The sequence below is a fragment of the Canis lupus genome, chromosome X (genome assembly GCF_003254725.2).
Source record: "Canis lupus dingo isolate Sandy chromosome X, ASM325472v2, whole genome shotgun sequence".
Taxonomy (NCBI): Eukaryota; Metazoa; Chordata; class Mammalia; order Carnivora; family Canidae; genus Canis; species Canis lupus.
The window spans coordinates 38,511,947-38,532,554 of record NC_064281.1 but is presented as its reverse complement, the minus strand read 5'-3'; positions in this window follow the sequence as shown (position 1 = coordinate 38,532,554).

Genomic DNA, 20,608 nt, shown 5'->3' with positions numbered 1-20,608 from the left:
TTGAACAAGGACCAGTGCTCAGGTGTCCTCTGTAAATGACGCATTCCCTGGAGCCAAAGGTCTTGGCATCAAGGTGTTTGGGGTCAGTGGCACTGCCTGGTCACTCCTTAGATATTATCTATTGTGCTAGAAGGCTCCAGGCTAAATCATTAACTCCTCAACCTTTACAAAGAGGATGTACATTAAGACCTGTGTAAGGCAGGGGTTCATGAACAGAAGCAGGAAAAGGAGCAAAGGGGAAAAAACCAGCTTTTTTTCATGAGATCCCTTCAGTTTCCCTGTATCACCTTGACATGCTGGCCACTAATTTCCTCTTTTCCCTCAAAGAAGACCTTCCTAAGCCTTCTCAACAGTCTCCCTGAACATCTTTTTATGATGTATCATCTACTTTAACTACGGCAGAAAAAAAAAGAAGTAAAGGAAAATGAAAAAAATATAAATTGAAACACTATAGTACTGTGCTTCCAAAGTGTGCATTGTAGATCACCAAGGATCCCTGGAGAATAACAGGATGGTGGGACTGCAGGGTATCTGAGGATATAATGTTGGCTTCAGAAGAAAAAGCAATGAAGGGGTGCCTGGGTGGCTCAGTTCATTAAGCATCTGACTCTTGATTTTGGCTCAGGTCAGGATCTCAGAGACATGAGATCAGGCTCCAGGCTCATGGAGCCTACTTGAGATTCTCTCTCTCTCTCTCCCTCTCCTTCTACCCCTCCTCCCATCATGGGCTAGTGCACTCTCTCTCTCAACAGAAATAGAAGAAGAAGAAAGAAGAAGAAGAAGAGGAAGAAGAAGAAGAGGAAGAAGAAGAAGAAGAAGAAGAAGAAGAAGAAGAAGAAGAAAAGAAGAAGAAGAAGAAGAAGAAGAAGAAGAAGAAGAAGAAGAAGAGGAGAAGGAGAAGAAGAAGAAAAAGCAATGAAACAATGTCATTCATCCACCTTTGTCATACTTGAAATACAAGATTATCATTTTCACAGAGGCCTTTTTCATTTTTTTAAATGAGTATCACCTTTTTATTGTAGCTGAGGAGTGGAGGCATGGTGAGTGGGGAAGATCCTTGAGGAGATACTGCTACAAAAAGTTATCTTGGGGATCCCTGGGTGGCTTAGCGGTTTAGCGCCTGCCTTTGGCCCAGGGTGCGATCCTGGAGACCAGGGATCGAGTCCCACGTCGGGCTCCCGGCATGGAGCCTGCTTCTCCCTCTGCCTGTGTCTCTGCCTCTCTCTCTCTCTCTCTCTCTCTCTCTGTCTCTCATGAATAAATAAATAAAATCTTTTTTAAAAAAAAGTTATCTTGCCAGCAATGGTCGGGGTACCATGTTGACTTGACAATTGTTCACATTGCGAGGGGCTATTAGATGAAGCAATGGAAAACTGCAAACCTTAACACAAGGAGCAGGTAGCCAAAGGGTCTAAGTCCTTTTAATGTGCTCATAACGTGTTCATTCTCTCAGCAATCAGGGGTGTGTGCCCAGCCTGCCTTCTACCCCTCAGCCTTGGCTGCAGGCATGCTTCCTCTCAGTTTCTAAAGTTGTGTACCTTTGGTTAAACATATTCTGCAGGCACCATTCCATTTTAGTGGCTTCATCGATGCTAACATTAAGTTAACCATGTTCTTGGCCTTGGCTAATATTATCTCACATTGTTTCCAGGCTGTTGAGCACATTGGTTAAATTTGCATCTTTTCACGGTTACCGTCCTGTGGTTATATCAGATGCACAATTCACATAAATGGGTCAATGACTCACAAGTGGTTCATTGAAAAGCGGTGATGAAAATGCTCATAATCAACAGGCTCCAGTTTAATTTTTCCCGTGAATCTGGAAGTGCTCGGACAAGCGAATCTGCTAGCCATGATTTCTAACAAATAGTTGAAAAGGAACAGCTCGAATGAAATTATATGAAATATAATGAAAAATATCCAAGGATCAGATTTTATTGGACCTGTGATCTATTTAAAAGCCTCCAAGGCGTAGTCTATTATGTAATTTTGTTAACTAGTGGGACGAAGACATTGAAAATGCTGTCATTTTCAAATCAAACAGAGTGACCTCCCCAGTAAATGCTTCCCATTACGTGAATTATTAATTTTATATCTAAAGACAGAGAAGAGACAAACCTAAAGAGGCATGATTCAAAGTTGTCCTCATGGCCAACACACACGTAAATCACATCACTTCTGGAGGCTTGGAAAAGCAAACTCAAAATTAGTGCTATATATTCTACTCGAAGAAAAAGCAGATCTGCTACTGGCAAAAATAATATCACGCACTAGGTTGATATTTTGCTTTACAGTGAGGTGAAATCACTGAAGTGCCAAGTATGACTCAGCGCTTAGCAAATATGTCGCACATATATGAAAAGGAAGGGCTGGATGGCAGATTGTTTGGATTATAACTGAGATGTCATGCTACAGGGAGGAGAGCTGTTTTGTTCACTCATGGTTATTTGATGAACCACGATGTAGCCTGACAGAGTGAGATGTGTACCTGGAACAGGTTCAACTCGAGGCCAATTCACCCCCTCCCATATTGCCAGAAAATAATCCCTGGGAAACAAGAGAACAACCTGAGTCTGTGTGTTGCAAGAAAAGCGAAAACTCTGCATGTAATTAAATCATGTGTTGGGTTCTTTTGGTTTGGTTTTGGTTTTGTTTTTCAGCATCATGTGTGAAAAAATGAGCAGTAATAGAAAATTAGAAGCCTGCTTTTTTTATACTGAAGTATGCTCTCTGGTGAGGGGGAAAGGTGCCCACATGAGTTTTGGACTATAAATATAATTACCAAGAAAAGGTCTTTAACACTCTGATAGTGTCAGCAAAGACTGTTTCTGTGACTTCGAATGGCTTGTTCACATAGTGTACCTCTGTCAAATAATCAAGGTCTTGAACAGACCGAACTTGTCACTCGAGGGCCTGTGTTTAATCATTCTACAACTGCTTACTTAGTGCCAGCAATGTGCTAGATGGATGGCCAGCCAAAAAACCTCTCTTAAATTCCCAGCCTTTGAGTAACACAGCATACAGATGAGCTAACCTACATTTCTAAAGTGGTCAGTGTAAATTTTTTTCTTCAAATTGTAAACCCAAGAATATAATTTCTCTGTATACCAATAATAGATAAAACATGGCTCAGTGGTCGGCAGGATTTACAAAGCCATAATAGAGTAAACACATCATTGATGTAGGCAAAATGACAGTGTAACTGTATTGAGAAAATGGCCATCCTGGGAAGGGAGGTATGAAAGAGGTTAATCCTCTTCTAGACAGAGAAGTTGATAGGCCCTGAAACTATAAAATTAAGAATATTTGGAGATCTTAAGGTGAATATCCAAATAATCAGTTAAAAGAATGGGAAGTTGTTGCCATGAGAAGAAAAGGTACAGCACAGGGAATGTAGTCAATGGTACTGGAGTAGCATTGAGTGGTGACAGATGGCAGCTACCCTTGTGGGGAGCACAGCATGAGGTATGGAGATGTTGGATCACTATGTTGTACACCTGAAACTAATATAACTGTGATTCAATGAGACTCAAATTAAATACATTTTTAAAAAATCAACTTACATTTTAAAAGATTTTATTTATTTATTTATTCATTCATTCATTCATTCATTCATTCATTCATGAGAGACACACAGAGAGAGGCAGGCAGAGGCATAAGCAGGCTTCCTGCCAGGAGCCCCATGCAGGACATGATCCTGGGAACCCAGGATCACGCTCTGAGCTGAAGGCAGATGCTCAACCACTGAGCCACCCAAGCATCCCTAAATTATATTCGTTTTAAAAAGAAAGTTTTTGCCTCTGAAGATATGGGCTTGTGGGCTTGGGAGACTGCTGTTCTTTGCAACAATCACTATTAAATTATAGGCACATGTAACTTTGCTTAAAAAATTTTTTTAAAGTTATGTCATGGAAAATTTGGAAAACAGAAAATAATAAATAAGAAAAAATCCCATATAATCATTTCACCTAGTCATTTAAATGCCATACATTTGCTTCAGAATGGCTTTATAACAACCTTAAAATTGCATTAAAATGGCTCTTTAAAATCAGTGGATTAGTATGCTTAGCTTTTTCATTTTTCAATAAAAAGAATGCTACCTTACAGGGTTCTTTCTCAAAGCTATGATCAAGATACACATGCTCTACTGACTAAGCCAGCCAGGTGCCCCACCTTACATATATCTTTTTGCAAAAAGAATCATAAATCTGCCCCTCCAGCAAAGTAGAATACCTGTTAAAAACAAGCTCCATGGGGCACCTGGCTGGCACCCAACTCTTGATCTCGGGGTCATGAGTTCAAGCCCCACGTAGGGCATAGAGCTTATTAAAAAAAAAAAAAAAAAACACTGCTAACTACCCTCTCAAATCAAAGTACAGCATAATTGCACTAAGTCAGATTTTTTTAATGCTTGCAATGATTTTTAAAATTCATCCAATGCTAGAATAATTGAATACGAGAGGATGGAAATGAACTCTACTAATTGCACCTTGTAGTATTGAGGGATCAGCTTTTTCTCCAAGATGACTTTTTCAACTGTGATAATAAACCCACAAAGCTCACCTCCCTCCCCCCCTCCCACCTCCATTTGTGAAATGTTTGGATGCATTTATGTGACTAAAGACTCTGAGGTTATAGCAGTCTTTAGGCAAATGTCCTTCTTAATATTTGTTCTTCCAACTGCAGGTAACAATAGCTGAAACACACACACACACACACACACACACACACACGCATGCGCACACACGCACTCCAATTTGGAAAAGGGTTCAAATCCAGAGAAAGTGAATAGGCTACCTGCCTGAGGGGGGGCAACATCTCATTTAGCTCCTGGCCATGGAGACAACTCCAGGTGATTATGGCACAGCAGATTGCTGGAAAGACTGGTCTTTTTTATTTGTTCTGTCTTGTATGTTTGTTTTTAGTGGTCTGATGTTCTGGATGTTTCTCCAGTGAATGTAAGGTCTCAGAAGTTTTGCAAGAAATATACTCTCAAAGCCCCCTCAAAGAACAGATCCAATTTTGCCATTCCGTGAACTGTCAGAATGTGCTAGATATTCTGGAGTGAGAAATGTTATTTTGAAACCTGCTTATGGGTAGGAAGATACACATTGGGGAATGGGGCTGTTGGCAGCCTTCCTGTCTCCTGACATACTCAGGGCTGGCTGAGCTGACCACGTGTTTCCTTCTAGTCCCCTGAGGAAGTGTGTTGAGTTATAGAAAAACTAGCCAGAAAAGATAAAGCCACAGAAGGAATTTTCCTGGGAACCACTAACAAACTTTGGATTGCCTCTGATTAGCCAGATGCTGCAATGAATTTTGTATATGACTTTAAGCATTTGTATCTGATTGAGGGTTATTTCCTTTACCATCTCCGACCCACTTGAACAATTGTCTCATCTGAATACTTTTTAATTGTAGCATGTTTACTGATCTGAGTTCTACTTTTTCTCGTTTTTCAAATTATTGGATGTCATTACTAACTTTGTGTTATTGTCTTTCTTTGAAAAATGAATGATTTCTCTCTTGCTCTGGGATTTCTTTCTTTCTTTCTTTTTTTCTTTCTTTCTTTCTTTCTTTTTTTTTTTTGTACATTCTTTTATTGGAGTTCACTTTGCCAGCATATAGCATAACACCCAGTGCTCATCCCGTCCAGTGCCCCCCTCAGTGCCCATCACCCAGTCACCCCATCCCCCTGCCCATCTCCCCTTCCACTACCCCTTGTTCGTTTCCCAGAGTTAGGAGTCTCTCATGTTCTGTTACCCTCTCTGATATTTCCCACCCATTTTCTCTCCTTTCGCTCTGGGATTTCTGGTTATGATAAGAGACAATGGCTTCTGAATCTCCTTTTTCTGGTCATGGGCCATCAGAATCCTACTTTTTTGGAAGAGGGTATGAGGCAGTGAGAATTTAATTTCTCTAGCAATGCTATCTACTCCTGACAGAACCAGGGAAATTGAGCTTTGTTTTGTATTTCACTTGTTTCCCTGGGCAATTAACTTTCTTCAACCACCGTTCTCCTCCTATGAGATTATTTTATTTTCTATCCTAGAACATTGTAACTTGAAAAAGAGCACGATAATATTATTAGCAATGCTGTGTGCTGTTTACAAGCATCATTATTTTAATATATTCATTAGGGGTAAAAATAATCAGTATAATTTGACATCCTGTCCTTTGCATAAAAGAAAAACTTAATTCACATTTTTGAATGAATAAATTAAGTAGCTAAATTATTCTTTATTCAATTTGAACTTGTATAAATAGCTCATTGACTAGAGAGTGGGTAGCTTGCTATTCATGTCTACTTTGTCCCTTCGCCCTCCCCATATGTAGGTTTCTACCTTAGGTAATGGGTCCCTTGGTGTTAGTAATTTAAGAATGTCACAAGATTTGGATTTTTTTGCTTAGATAATACATTTACGATGGTCAAACTTAAAAACAATGTAAAAAGGTATGCCGAATAAGAAGTCTTAATCCACATAATCTACCTTCTCGGTTCCTTCCTCACCCTCATCCACTTTTGTTAGTGTTGAAGGCAGCAAAATATACCACCCCAAAATATGCCTCTTTGGCATAAGGATTATTTTGAGCTGATTATTTTTGAGAAGCTGCACACACAGGAGAATCTCTGAAAGCAGAGTAGAATTTATCCTTTCATAAGGGAAATTTAAATTTATAAAGGAAATCTCCATTTGTAAGAAAGTCTTTCCCCCTCTTCTGTTACCAGCAAGAGAAAGATGACTCTTAAATCACTAGAAACTCAATGAGGGGAAGCATCTAACTTAAATCTACATAACAAATTTACCCTTGTTTACTGTGTTTTTCCTGATAATCCTCCATAACTGGCCTCCCCAGCCCACACCATCTTTCTTTTGTCTTCAAAAGACATCCTGTATGATATAGATGTGTGATTTTTCTTCCTTTGGATGGTATTGCCAAAATTAATTGTAAAGAGCTCTATTGAATTGGCTTAAAGAAAAAGAACCACTTATATAAATTAAGTACTCCTAAAACTCTCAAAAATATGGAAACTAACTCAAATGTTTTTAAGTTCATGTGATAAAGGATAAGCTTCAGTGAGTAAAAGCTAGCTTAAGTTTGTTCGTTTTATTAAAATAGGCATGTCTTCAGAGTTATCAGCATTTAATATAATGCAGACATACAACTTTTTTCCTACCTGGATTTACTAATCAAAGAAGATACATTCAAGTTCCCCCTGTTAGAGAATTGGTTAACAAGAAAAAAAAATTTGAAGTAATGGTTAGCTCTTCAATGTCTCATGAAATTTTCATGAGTAATCTAAATATAATTGTTAAGAACAAGTAAATTAAATGGAAGTAGGATAAAAGTTTATAAATGAACTTTTCAATGATAATTATGTTTTACTGTATGTCTACTTAAAATAGATTCAAAAATCTTTTTGATAACTTGAAAACTTAAGAGTATACTAAGCTAAGTTAAATGATTAATATTCACTGGATATCTAGATCATTTTCAAGTAAGGTAAAAAAAATTTTTCTTTAAAGATTTTATTTATTTATTTACTTATTTATTTTAGGAAGAGAGAGCATGAGAAAGAGGGGGGAGGGGGAGAGGAGAGGAGAGGGGGAGGGAGAGGGACTAGTAGACTCTGTGCTGAGTGCAGAGCTCAACCCAGGGCTGGATCCCATGACCCTAAGATCATGACTTGAGCTGAAACCAAGAGTAGGATGCTTAACCAACTGAGCCACCCAGGTGCCCCTCAAATAAGATAAAATATTGAGGTGTTAACGATTGAACACAGGTTTATCTATTTTTGGCTTTTTATTACAGAGGAACTCATGATATTTGGGTTGATCAGTAAACATGTCTTGTGACACATTGAAAAATTTACTATGAGGAAGAAAATGCTTCTAGAAATTATGGAAACTATTTATAAATTTGCCAATCTAAAGAATGCTGGTGTAACAGATGGTTCACAAGCACTTATTTCTTAGTTTTTACTAAAAATCACAGTTTCGAAGGGTTAAGAATTCTTTTTTTTTTTTTAAGATTTTATTTATTTATTCACGAGAGATACAGAGAGAGAGAGAGGCAGAGACACAGGCCGAGGGAGAAGCAGGCTCCATGCAGGGAACCCAACGTGGGACTCAATCCTGGGTCTCCAGGATCAAGCCCAGGGCTGAAGGCGGCGCTAAACCGCTGAGCCACCGGGCTGCCCTCGAAGGGTTAAGAATTCTAATTAATAAAAAAAAAAAAAGAATTCTAATTAATATATGTAATTAGATCTACTAGAAATAAAAAGGGAAAACAACTGTATATGTAAGGAAAGTAAATGTGTTTTTGGTAAAATAAGGTATAAGGAGTAGAGATGCATTTTTGTTAAGAGAAAAGAAAGTAATTTTGTCCTAAAGTAAAATGACTGGCTGTTTCAGAATACAAAAGGGAAGAATAAAGGACAAACTAAGTGAATATAGAAATTTGAGAATTGGGGGATGCCTGGGTCGTTCAGCGGTTAAGCATCTGCCTTTTGCTCAGGGCGTGATCCTGGAGTCCCGGAATCAAGTCCCACATCCGGCTCCTCGTGGGGACCCTGCCTCTCTCTCTGCCTGTCTCTGCCTCTCTCTGTGTGTGTCTCATGAATAAATAAATAAAATCTTTAAAACAATTTTTTTGAGAATTGGGAGAGAGGGAATCTTGTGCAGTCAAGTTTTCTTGGACCATAGGTCTGTTCTTGATAAGACATTGTGAAAGGTTTCTCTTTACCTTTCAGGTAATCTGCCTAGAAAGCAAAGATTTTTCTGTCTTATCAAAATAATTTCTTGTACTTCATGTTGCCTTTATCTTTAGGCCTTTGATTACTTAAGGAAACTGAGTCTTCTTAGTATTAAAAGAACTAAATTTTGTTCAAAACTATGTAACCTTCTGTTTTTGCCTTTGACATTTTTTTATTGCCACTTTGGTAAAATAGATAATTAAGTATTGTTTCATAGTGATCCGTGATCCTATTCAGTCAAATGACCAAACTTGTTGATGTTCTTGACAAGCTTCTCCAAATCAAATTATTATTATTTTTTTAAAGATCGCGGGACTCCAGGATCGCGCCCTGAGCCAAAGGCAGGCGCCAAACCGCTGAGCCACCCAAGGATCCCTTCCAAATCAAATTCTAAGAGAAGTCTTTGACCTTAACTTTGTGATTTTCCATGGGATTCTTGGAATATGTCAAAAGGGTTTGTGCTTTCACCTTATAAAAAGAGATTTTAAACTAATTAGGCTGATTCGTTATGTTAAATTATATAAGAAGTATTGTCAAATAATGTAATATTATTAATGTAAGTTTTCCAGAAACTGTGTGAAATTCCTAAAAATTTAATGTGTCCTTGTATAACATCATGTTGCAATTCTAGTTATTATTTTAATATGTCAGAGGAATGGCCAGATTTCCTTTTCAATTGCATTATAATGGACTCTCATCAGCTCTTTTGCCATAGCCATTTTTAATGGCTTTTGTCATTTACAGATAGTTACTGTTTTACTCTGATGCTTTTGTAAAAGTGCTCATCTTCAAAGAGATTCCTTGGAAAGAACTCTGACGAGTATACGTTTCTTTTTTTTTTTTTTTAATTTTTATTTATTTATGATAGTCACAGAGAGAGAAAGAGAGAGAGGCAGAGACATAGGCAGAGGGAGAAGCAGGCTCCATGCACCGGGAGCCTGATGTGGGATTCGATCCCGGGTCTCCAGGATCGCGCCCTGGGCCAAAGGCAGGCGCCAAACCGCTGCGCCACCCGGGGATCCCGAGTATAGGTTTCTAATAAGTTTTAGTTCATACACTTGACCTGGGTGAGAATTCACAGAACTTTAATGGAGAAACTGATGTATTCATAAAATTGCTAAGAAAATGTGAAGATCAATAAGAATCATTACATGGAGCTGAATGAACTGATGAAGATTATAACTTTTATGACTTTTTGTTTGAAATATTGCTGATTATTTGAGGTTCTACTTTTTTCAGATTTGAGGAAACCTCTCTTAAACTATCTATAACTTACAGCAATTTGATAAGTTATAACTTTGCAAACAGAATTCAAATATTTATCATTTTCTCCCAACCTTATATTTACAGAATTATGAAGTTCTTATCGAGTATTCTTATTTTCATAAATTCAATAAGAACATGTTCTCCTTGTAACAGGACACAATTGGAAACATGGGTTATATTACCAAGGCTTTGTTGGAATGCTATTATTTGAGAATGATGTGCATAGATGCAGATATGACCAAATAGCTTTAAGGCACTAAGGTTTACTTTATTTTTTCACAGATTTTATTTATTTTTTTAATTTAAAAATTTTTTAAGATTTATTTATTTATTAGAAAGAGAGATAATATACAGGGGGTGGGGCAAAGGAAGAGGGAGAAGGAGAGAAACAGACTCTGAGCTCAGCAGGGAGCCCATGTGGAGGTAGATCCCATGACCCTGAGATCATGACCTGAGCTGAAATCAAGAGTCAGATGCTTAACTGACTTAGCCACCCAGGTGCCCCCTCACAGATTTTATTTTTAAGTAATTTCCACATACAACCTGGGACTCAAACTCACAACCCCGAGATCAAGAGTCACATGCTCTACTGACTGAACCAGCCAGGTCCCCCTAAGGTTGACTTTATAGAGCCAATAAAGTTTCTTTTTTTTTTTAAGATTTTATTTATTGATTCATGAAATACACACACAGAGAGAGGCAGAGACATAGGCAGAGGGAGAAACAGGCTCCCTATGGGGAGCCTGATGCAGGACTCGATTCCAGGACCCCAGAATCATAACTGAGTCAAAGGCAGACACTCAACCAGTGAGCTACCCAGGCATCCTGTCAATAAAGTTTCTTAAAAAAAACAGCCTGGTACCTTGCTTACAGGGTTGCCAATAGCTTTACCAGGTGAATAAGGAAAGATTACTTCCTGGAAGGCCCAGGAACCTCAGGATATTTGGGGGGCCTTAAGAACTAAGGATATAAATTTTAGAGAAAGCACCACAATAGTTCGTGTTTAAATAATCTTCATGCCTGTTACTCTGTAGGCCACTCAGAAAGTTCATCAGGACACATAATGACATCCCCAGAGACATTCAAACTGGAAATCAGGAAAAATTTGTCAGGCTGTCACTGCCTGCCCTTGCTCCATTTAAAGATGCTGTGAACCCAACATCTAGTAATCTTCTTGACTGCCCTCTGGATTCCAAAACTGAGTTTGTAGTTGGTCCTAGCCATTAACCTTTGTTTTGCTTTTGTTTTCACAGAAATGCTTCTTATTAGATACCCAATTCCTTGCACCATGTAGGCCTCACTCTGGTACCCCACAAGCATCATTGCTTCCCAAAATGAGACACAATTCTTTGACTTATTCTCAGGACCAGGAGTCTGGTTCACTGAGCTATGGAACCACGTGTCAACTCAGGTTCGGAATTATGAAACTTCACGGGGAACTTTTAGAAGTAAGAATGAAAGGGGCAGAATATGCTACCCTAAAATATCCCTCTTGACATAAGGATTATTTTGAGCTGAGTATTTTTGAGAGAACACAGGAGAATCTCTGAAAACAGAGTGGATTTTACCCTTTCGTCATCCTTTTCTTGGTACAGAGAGGGAGACACCCTTACAAATGGAGATTTGTACATTTGTACATCCTATATGTCCATTTGTAAGGGTGTCTCCCTCTCTGTACCAAGAAAAGGATGACTAAATCACAAGAAACTCAATGGAAAAGGCATCGACTTAAATCTGCCTAGCAGCCTCACCCTCCTTTACCTGACCTCCCCACTCCCCAACACCTTTATTTTGTCTTTAAGTGAAGATGTATTTAAGGTGATGGTTTGGGCTACTTTACAAAATATTACTATTTCCCTGGGTCTCTCCCTTGTATATATGGTATATATCTTATTAAACTTCTGTTTGTTTTTCTCCTGTTAATCTGTGTTTTATTACTGGGAGTCTTAGCCAGGAATCTAGAAGGATAAAGAGAAAATGATTGTTCCCCCCCTACAGTTTCATGTGTATTTTTCCAGGGTCTCTGTCTACAGATAACAAGGTTGTTAACACAAAAGGTGGCATTCTGAGCAGGGACTTGAACAGAACTCGTACACTTACATTCACAGCAGCATAGCTCACAGTAGCCAAATGGTGGAAACAACCCAAGTATCCATCAACTGATGAATGGATAAACAAATCATATATCCACACAATGAAATATTATTTAGCCACACAAAGAAATGGACTTCTGATACATGCTACAATGTGGATAAACCTTGAAAACATTATGCTGCACTTAGCAATGAGTGCAGTAAGCCAAATACAAAAGGTCAAATATTATCCAACTCCCCTTATGAAGTACCCAGGATAGACAAATTCATAGAGAGTTTACTAGGGACTGGGAAGAAGGAGAGGGAGAGGGAGAAGCAGACTCCCTGATGTGCAGAGAGCAAGATTTGGGGCTTGATCCCAGGACCCTGAGATCATAACCTGAGCTTAAGCCAGACACTTAATGGACTGAGCCACTCAGGTACCCCAGTTTGGCTATTTCTTATAAAGGCAAGCTTACATTTATACAATTATATGACCCACCAACTCCACTCCTAGGTATTTACCCAAAAGAAATGTAAACATATGGTCACACGGGGCTTGATCCCACGACCCTGAGATCATGACCTGAGCCAAAATCAAGAGTCAGTTGCTTAACCAACTCAGCCACCCAGGTGCCCCTTAACAACATATTCTAAGGAACTTTCCAAATCAGGACATAGAGCACTTCCTCCTTATTTTTATATTTACTTAGTCAGTACAACCGTGATTATATGGATATACTACAGTTTATTAAACAGTCTGCTAACACTGGACACTTGGTTTGTTTCCAATATTTTGCTATTCCAGACAGTGCCACAGTGAATAACCTTGTACATTCACATGAGGGTATCACGTGAACATATCCAGTGTTTTGTCACACTTAACTGATTGTAGTTGATCTTTTTAATTTTCTTTTGTAGTTAATCTATTAAGTAAGAATTGCTATGTTCAGTTATTAGGATCGAGGTTGAGGGTTTTTCATGTGTTTCAGGTCCATTTGTGTTTCTGTGAATCTCCTATATATCTACTGATGTTCTATCAAGGTGGTTTGTCTTCTTTAATCTATCTTCTTAAGGAACTTTTATATATTAGGGAGATTAGTCCTTCACCTTCAACAAGAATTGCAAATCTTACCCTCAGTTTATAATTTGTCTTTGCTTATTTTTTTATGTTAAAGTTTTCATTTTTATGTAGTCACATTTATCAATCTTTTGAATCATTCATAAAAGGCCATCACTGCTGGTAAGTTAAAAATGAATTTTCCCATGTTTTCTTCAGTTGTTTTTGTTATTTCAATTTCTCCATCTAGATATTGGAGCCATTTGGAGTTCATCCTGGTACATGTTGCAAGTGACACATCCAACTGTATCTTTTTCCAGATGTCAGATATCCGCCTTGGTTGTTCCAACAACAGTTTTTTAATAAAGTTCATATTTATCTGATTTGAGAATCCGCCTTTATCATATTCTCAATCTGGTATATATTGTTTTTATTTCTAGACTTTATACTCTGGTCCCTTTATCTGTCCATACACCAGTATCACGGTTTTAATGAGTACCTTTTTAAAAAATTGTATTTGCATATGCAGTCAGGCTGGTCCTCTCTCCCTGCTCTCCTGCTTTAGAGCTTTCCTATCTTTTTCCACCCAGTACTCTTCTACCACTGCCTTTTAAACTAGTTCAGCCTAACATGGGGAGAAATGCCAAAGGGCCAAAATCAATTCTGCAATGTAACTCATTCCAGTTTATCAAGTCTATGCATTTTTAGCAGAAATTGAATAAATCACTTGCCGTAAAATCATAAATACAATTTGGCATACAATTTTTTTCACTTAAGCACTTTCCTGTTATTATAGTCTTTTTAAACATAGCATTCCTTAATTTCCATAACTATTCATTTACTGTTGGACACTTTCCATTTTCCCCTATTGTTTCTACTCCTTTTCATTATGAAAACCAAACCAAACCAAAACAACAACCATGTAATGAATATCTTTAAGCATATGAGCTCTTTATGCAATCTTTGGCACTGATTTTGAAGTGGGATTATTGAGGCAAAAGACACGGGCATCTTTAAGACTGTGAACACACATTACTAAAATTTGTAACTGTTTACACACTGACAAGCTTATGTGTGCAATATCAACTTCACCACACTTTGCTCATCAGCAATTGATTATCTCAGGCCTCTGAAAGTTCATGTCAACATTTTAAGTCACGTAAATGTGGGGGGAGTGGGTTCCACTGTGTTGGGGTTAAGGTGAAATAATACCATTTACAAAATAAATTTTGCAAAAGGTTTCTCCCTCTTGAAATGCTTATATAACCTTCTGAGGGTTAGATTTATTCACATAATGGCCTAGGTGTCTTCTAGGTGTTAAGGACTATAAGTCCCCCACCCACCCTGCAAAAAACACTTCCGGAGCTTCAAATTATGCACATCTGTAAGGGTGGATGCAGGTGAGGGTGGCACTGATCAAGTCCTAGCGGCTTAAACCAACAGTAATAGTTTTGAAGTAAAATGATCAGGAAGGTTAAGTGACCCTTGAACAATGTGGGGGTTACAAGTACCAACCCTCAACACAGTCGAAAACCTCTGTATAACCTGACTCCCCCAAAACTAATAGCCTAGTGTTGACCAGAAGCCTTACCAATAACATAAGCAGTTAACACGTATTTTATATATTATATGTACCATATACTGTATTCTTAGTATAAAGTGAGCTAGAGAAAAGAAAATATTATTAAGAAAACCATAAGGGGGCACCTGGGTGACTCAGTGGTCAAGTGTCTGCCCTCGGCTGGGGTTGTGATCGCCAAGTCCTGGGATTGAGTCCTGCATCGGGCTCCCCATAGGGAGCCTGCTTCCCCCTCTGTCTATGTCTCTGCCTCTATCTCTCTGTATCTCTCATGAATAAATAAATAAAATCTTAAAAAAAAGAAAACTATAAGGAAGAGAAAATACATTTATACTACTGCCCCATATTTATCAGAACAAGTATCTGTGTATAAGTGAACCCATGTGACTCAAACCTGTGTTGTTCAAGGGTCAACTGTAATGGCTTAGCCTTGCCACTGAACAGGAAGAAGAGGTAAAGGTGCTCAATTCCAGATACTGAGAAAGCTTGAGCAGAGAGAGCAGCAAAGCTCTTCAACTGAATCCCACACCAAGAAGACTGCTTTATCTACAAATCCTGTTTAGCGTTCAAGGTTGAACTTTAAAAGCTAAGGGCTGAAGTTCTTGCTTCTGTGTTTATGACTCTCCATCCCCCAACTCCAGTCCCTTGGTGATAGCAAAGTTCTTTCCACCGGGGTCTAGATTTCAAAGCCAAGCTAGTCTAAATGGGACTTCTATCACTCAAACTTCTGGCAACTTCTTTGGGATCCCAAGACACACAGAGTGGGTAGTGGCTGAGGAACTGTATTAGTTTGCTCAGGCTGCCATAACAAAATACCACTGACTGGTTGGCTTAAACAACAGAAATTTATTTTCCCACAGTTTTAGAGGCTGAAAGTCCAAGATCAAGGTGGTGTCAGGCTTGGTTTCTGGTGAAAGCTCTTTTCCTGGCTTGTATATGGCTGCCTTGGTTGTGGTGGTGGTGGTGGTGATGGTGGTGGTGGGTACTCTATCTGGTGTTTCTTTTCCTTCTTATAAGGACACCAGTCCTATTGAATTAGGGTCCCACCCTTAGGGGCACATCCTTTAAAAGCCCTATCTCCAAATATAGTCACATTAGATATTAGGATTTCAACATATGAATTTGGCGACTCTTAATTCAGTCTCTTGCTGGAACCTTAGGAGGGCAGCTTGTAGATCTAAAATTCTCACTAATATTGATAGTTTGGATAGGAATGTGGAAAAAAACAGAATTGACTATGGGATATTACATATAGAATTGAGAGTTGGAAGAAAGTTTAGAAACCTAATACTTAGTTTGTAAAGAAGGCCCAAAAAGCTTAGAAGACACGTCTAAGTTAAATTTAAGATTTAATCCATTATACTCCCAGTAGATTATTGATTATACATGTCAGGCCTATGCCCTTTACATTTCTTTCCTTGCACTAATTACAATCTGTGTTTAGCTGTTTTACTTTCTTGCTGTAAATCCGTGAAGACCAAGATCTGATCCATCTTGTTGACTGATCTATCCCTGATAGTACCTAGCACATTGCCTAGCACTTTGTAAGAGCTTAATAAATATTTAGTGAATGAATAAATGACTGACAATAAAAGCTAACCTTTAATGAATATTCATGATGGACCATGCATCAAGCCCTCTACATGCTTGATTTCATTATCTTATTTTCATAATAATTTCACAATAAATAATCTTTCTAATTTTTTTTATAGGAGGAACCTGAAGCTTAGGAAGGCTGAAACCATTTTCCAAAGATGACACTAGGAAGGACAGAACTGGAATTTGAACCCAAATCCGGGTGACCCTGAAGTTCATCTAAATGTTTAATTGAAATGCTAAACTGCTACAAATTCATAAGGAGCATAAAGAAGGGAGGAAATGGAGTAAAAACTGTAAGTTACTTTTTAGATATATCTTTTTTTTAAGATTTTATTTATTCATGAAAGACATAGAGAGGGAAGCAGAGACATAGGCAGAGGGAGAAGCAGGCTCCCCATGGGGAACCTGATGTGGGACTCCAACTCAGGACCCCAAGATCACGCCCTGAGCCGAAGGCAGACATTCAATCTCTGAGCCACCCAGGCATCCCACTTTTTAGATGTATCTTAATATATGTCTGTATGTTGTTGGCATAAAAGGGAGACATTGCTTTCGGAGAGAGCAAGAGCATGGATCAAGTCAGGAAGGTTGGAAAAAGCAACATGTATTCAGAAAACAAGTTCAGTGGACTTAGAAGAGGAGGAAAGTTGGAGCAAGGAGTAGTTGGAGGCCAGATTGCTAACTTAGGTCCAAAATGTAAAGGGTCCTGGAGGCCAGCGGTCAGCAAACTACAACCTCAAGCCAAATTGACCCCAAGAGTCTGTGAGCTGAGAAAGATTTTTACATTTTAATTTAATTTAATTTTTTTTTTTAAAGGAAGCTCTAGGCCCAACATGGGGCTTGAACTCATGATCCTGAGATCAAGAGTCTCATGCTCTACCGACTAAACCAGACAGGTACCCTTGATTTTTACATTTTTAAAGGATTCTTTAAAAAGTAAAAAAAAAAAAAAAAAAAACATATGTGACAAAGATGATACATGACTAGCAAGGCCTAAAATATTTACCAACTGGCCCTTTGCAGAAAAAATTTGCCCACACCTGAAGTATGCCTTGAGAAGTTTAGACTTTATCTTTTTATGGGCAGTTGTTACAAGTATATAAGTAGAGAAGGCATATAGTCAGCTGCAGGTTTTAGAAGGGAAGATCTAAAGACAGATTGGATTGGTGTGGGATTGGGAGAGGAAGAAAACACAGGAAGAAGCCAGTTGAGAGGCCATTGCAATGCTCTAAAGAACATCAAGATGAGGATAGATGCCAAAGCGTGGGTGGTATAAGTACAGAACAAATAACTGCTTAACTGTGGGAGAAAAGTGAAGTGAAAAGGAGAGTGACTTTGAATTTGTTGTAGATACCCCTTTGGGTAGCTTCAAAGATAGTGTGATTTATTTATTTATTTATTTATTTATTTATTTATTTATTTATTTAAAGATTTTATTTATTTATTCATGAGAGACACAGGCAGAGACATAGGCAGAGGGAGAAACAGGTTCCCTGCAGGGGGCCCAATGCAGGATTCGATCCCAGGACCCCAGGATCATGACCTGAGCCGAAGGCAGACGCTCAACTACTGAGCCACCCAGGCGTCCCAAGATAGTGTGTTTTAGACTAGCCAAATATCTAGATCATTCCAAAATGTAGATATCTTCCAAGGGAGTGACAGTTGTAGCCAACGGGGGAGATTAGCTTGCCCAGGGTATGCGAAGTGTTCTGTTCATTGTTTTGCCTGCTTTTTGTTTTTCTCAGTATTGACTACATTGTTTTTAATAAATAAGGTTTCCAAAGACAATGAGGAAAGGTGATCAGGAAGGGTTTCTTTACAGCTTCATTATAGATTAAATAGAAAATGTTCTCGATTTCAAATCAATTACTAATGAACTTTTGGAACACTACCCATTGAAAAGCTGGGGACTCCTCCGATTATGTTTTGGTATAGCTGTAGATAGGATATCAAGTGTTCAAAATGAAAATGTTTATTATTGCCAGATTTTAAAAAAATACTCTTTAAAACAAGAATTTTTTTTTTTAAATCACCCTCTCGAACCCATCAGGAGAATCGTAGCACTTTTTAAAGTCTGTGTATATAACTCACACATTAGACCATTTGTCATTGTGCCAACAAAATGACAGCTTTTTTGCTAGTGGGAAGAAAAAACTCACACTAGAAAAATATATCCTACAAGCAACTTTCCTAAGGTAATGGCAAGAGTATATGTCACTACAAGAAGGAAGGAAGGAGCATTAAGAAGCTCCTTCTCAGCCCCCAGGACCTTTGGAGAAAAAAAGATTGCCTCTTAATTTACTTCTGGATATACTTTGGACACATTTTGGATACAAAAGCCTACTCTTTGGAATCTTAAGGGCAGTGTTTTGTTTCCATTTTCTCCCTAATTTCTCCATAACCATTTGCTTTTTTTTTTTTTTTAATCTTTTTAAGATTTATTTATTTTGAGGCGTGGAAAGGGGCAGAGGGAGAGGGAGAGAGAACCCCAAACAGATTCCATGCTCAGCTTGGAGCCTGATGCAGAACTCAATCTCATGACCTGGAGATCATGACCTGAGCCAAAACCAAGAGTCCGATGCTTAACCGACTGCACCCCCCAGGTGTACCCATAACTGTTTGATTCTAAACACATTGCTTTAACAGAAAAGTGGCTTCTTTCTGTAGTTGACAGATATTGCTAGAACTATGTCAAAGTGTCATTTGGACACCACTGGTCCAGTCAATGCTCCGTTTTGCTCTTCCCATTTGTGATTTTCCTTTGTTTTTTCCATCTTCTTTCAGTGGCTCATTTGCTATGTCTCTATTTGTTAGCACCTCATTAGGAGAGGGAGCACATGAACTCAGCAGATCTGTTAAGTCTCGGAAAAATCTTCCAGAGAGAACATCTGAAGAAAGGAAGAAAGCCTTAAAGTTGTTTTCTTTCTGAAAGGTGGAACCTTCTGCAAAGTAACTGTTTTTGAAGGCTAACATCTCCAGCTAACATCTCCAGCTTGCAATTGAATTTTGGGAGCCACGGGCTGAGGAGCTTTGGCAAATCAACCCTTGCATTTAAAGCATCAGGATTCGAAAAACTCAGTGCAATTATGCAAGTCAATATTTTAAGTGAGGCAACTGTACTGGAGGGAGAAATTTCCTTCTTTCCCTGTAGGCTGCTTCTAGCTGGTTTAGGAGTTGAATTCATAGGAGACAGGTGAACAGGAGGTTAAGAAAAAAAGTTTTATTACATGTGCATGGAAGTCCAATAATGAAATTGAGACCCTAAGAAATGACCAAGGCTGGCAGTTTTGATATATTTTAGACAGAGACAAGAAATTCCTGAGGAATTGACAGGACAAAGAAAATAGGGGTTTGGGAGCTTTAGTTAGTAAGGAATTCTGAACAGAATTTGGGCTGAGTGAGGTAGTAGATTAGGAAAAAAAAATAAATAACAAGGCTCATTTCTCCAGCTTTCTCCACTTTAAAGTTCCTATCTCTGGTGATAAGGACGTCTTTTTACTTAGTACAGGGAGGGCATTTTTCACACGGGAAATTTATTTCCTGCTTTCAGTGGGGGACAAAGGAGGATCTGAGTGTACTTGTACCAGGTTGTTTCCTGGGTTGATTCAATTCAAAATAATCAATATGCCAGCGCAGTACATTTGGGGGCAGCTTGCCCTGCGCTCCTACACAACCTGTACCTGAATTCCTTGTTTTTCCATTAAAACAAGTGCAGAGAGGGCTTTTTTTAATTGTACAGCAAATGCAGGTGGTCCTGCAAGTTCGAAACAGGTTTAGGGACCGGTTTATATGAACCTGAGTTAGCTGCTTGGTAATCAACACGGCTTTCGAATCTGGTGGGGCTTCTGGGTGAAGAGCCTGACCTCGTTCCTCTGTCAGACTTAAATAATAAAAATGATGCTAAAAAAAAAAAATTATGTCCTCTTGAACATCGTGTCAGGTCAGTCCCTAGGCCTTTCTCTACTTCCCTTGGGTTCCTGGCAGGAAACATGTGGAGAGGGAGCGGATAAACAGGTTCCCGTTCCCAGCAGCAGCACGTTACAAAAATTTTCCATCTGTTGTCGTGCCCTTGCCTCCGTACAAAAAGTGCGGTTTGAAACACGGTTTCTCTTATCTCCCTTTAAAAGCCTTTTTTCTCAGGCGCTTGCATTCTGGTACAGTGTTGAGCATGCCAAGCTGCTTTTCGCTTTATATCATCATGTGACGCCGCCTCTCCTCCAGCCTTGAGGCTCTTTAAAACAGAATCACAAAATATAGTTACTGAGATTCTAGGA